A 2,359-nucleotide genomic window follows, 5' to 3' on the forward strand; every position below is an offset into this window, starting at 1 on the left:
GGTCATTATGCAGCCGTAATGCCCAAGGGCCGATTACGGATTATGCAAATTAGGAAGAGCCTGGCTCTGAAAATTCAAGCGCATTGAAACGATGAAAACCAATTAAAAACAGTAAGAGAAAGTAAGTAGCTAAAAGTTTAGAGATTTTTCCTTAATAAAACTAATATAGAAGTCGTTTTTGACTTACCAGCCGGTAACCTTGGCGGGCGTGACTAGTGAAAAACAATCAAAGTTTGTTTTAAGTAAAGCTAAAATCGCTGAGTGAAAGACACCATCGGCAGATCTGTCATGCATCCTATCCAGAACACCACGAAGAAACGTATAAGTTATCATCTTAGTCACAACAGTTACGGAAATATTGAACTCCGTCACAATTCTCATCGAATAGATTCCATCGCTTTAACACAAACAAGTGTAAATCAGCTTCCCTTGAAGGTCATCAGATGTAAACAATCGGGCTGTTTCTGTCGGTAGCAGTGTTTCTGATAACTGCAGGAAGTATTAGACGTTCACAAGGCTTGAAAAGTTCATCCATAAATCCCAGAATGAAGAAGGCGGAGATATGTTGTCGAAAGCGAATGCGAAGATCGAGTTATTCCGAGCAATTCATTCTAAAGCATTAGTTGGTTTGAACTATTTTGAAGCAAAAATTGGCAAAAAAGGAAAGGAATTAAATAGTTGTCACTGGCTAAAAATATGGTTATCGGACGTTTCGGCCACTACTGTTGCCTTCTTCAGCAAAAGATGGAAACTGCAAATGTTAAACGGCGTCCTGCTAGAATATGTAATAGATGTGTGATAAACCTAAATGAGCAATAGTCTCTAGAGTATTCTTTATAAGTGTAAAAATTCTTAATGCCATTGTACACGTTCGGTAGCGCTATGTGTTCGTTTATAGAGTTCCTGTCTCGCACGGAATGCCAAGCTTCAAGAATTAGTCTTTGTTTCCATACTGACGATCTGTCGACAATTTCAACGTTCTCCAAATCTATTTGGTGACCGTTGAGCATATGGTGTATGGCCAATAAAGAGTTTTTGTCCAATGTTGCTATAGCCTTTGCGTGTTCTTTCATACGTGTTTTTAACGCGCGTGATGACTGACCAACATAAACACAGTCAAAATCTTTACATTTGATCTTGTAAACAATGCCTCTGGAAGCCTCTTTCTCGATCTTGTCTTTAGGTTTTTTGAGTATGTTCGAGATGGTACGAATAGGTTTATGGGCGACCTTGATATTGAAATCTCGAAGAACGTTTGCGACTCTTTCGGAAAAACCTTTGGCGTAGGGGAGGATGACAAAACCACGATGGTCGGTATCATTCGTTTCTTGTTGTCTACTCCGTTGGCGGCCATTGTGAATGAAATTTGCAGGGTAGTTATTAGTGGCAAGGCCTTTCGTTACTCGTTTAGTTTCCCGTGAAACTTCCTCCTCCGTGGAAGGAATGTTCCTTGCGCGATCCACGAGAGTGCGCACGACCGAGTGTTAATGCTGAGGATGGTGGTGGGATTTGAAATCAAGGTAACCGTCGGTGTTAGTAGCTTTCCTGTAAACAGACACAGCGATCGAGCCATCTTCTTGTCTGGTTGTTTTTGTGTCGAGAAAGGCAATGGAACCTTCTGATTCTATCTCGATTGTAAATTTGATGTGAGGGTTGATGGAATTGAGATGTGAGTGGAATTCATCCACGTGCTCTCTTTTAACAGATACGTGGCTGTCATCTACGTATCTAAACACCATTTAGGAGGGTTAGGGGTCGATGAGAGAGCCTTTTCTTCGACATGTTCCATGACGAGATTGGCCAAGATGGCGCTGACTGGGGATCCCATCGGACAACCGAAAATTTGTTGGTAATGGTTGCCTTGGAAAATGAAGAAATTGTTGTCGAGGACAAACTGTAGAAGCACGAAAGTCGAAAAAACTCCTGAATGAACTTGTGGCACCACGATACTAAAATACCTTTTTGAGGCTGTGACAATCACTTTTCCCGTAAAGAAACGTGTGTTTTTAACAGAATACGTAATACAGTGGTTAAGTTCACTGTGTAGTTTTGCACTGGGTTTTGAGACGATAAATGAATCGGTAAACGCACGCATCGCCGGATGTAAATTGACTCACCTGAATTAAGGCGAGGGTCTTGCATGTCGTTCTAAACGGGGATTCTGAAACTGTTTGATTCTTTTGTCATTATTTCCAATTTTTTCCTAGTCCCAGTCCCTCTCCAATGTATATACGTTTTAATTTTAACAAAAGAAATAAATCTATCAAACCCCGTTTAATTCTCCAAACTTAGTGGCTATAGCCATTCGCATAAATCAAAATTACTCAAGCATTACAACTGCAAACTATTGTAAATTTGG

The 2,359-nt window shown here is 40.5% G+C and overlaps 1 pseudogene; it reads right to left on the reverse strand.

The window, feature by feature from the left end:
- Window positions 1-972: 972 nt before the first annotated feature.
- LOC149098835 (uncharacterized) lies at window positions 973-1,860 on the reverse strand (annotated as a pseudogene).
- Window positions 1,861-2,359: the final 499 nt, after the last annotated feature.

Source organism: Orbicella faveolata, unplaced genomic scaffold (assembly GCF_042242905.1).
Source record: "Orbicella faveolata isolate gen_17 unplaced genomic scaffold, um_ofav_v1 contig_46, whole genome shotgun sequence".
In the NCBI taxonomy this organism is placed as follows: domain Eukaryota; kingdom Metazoa; phylum Cnidaria; class Anthozoa; order Scleractinia; family Merulinidae; genus Orbicella; species Orbicella faveolata.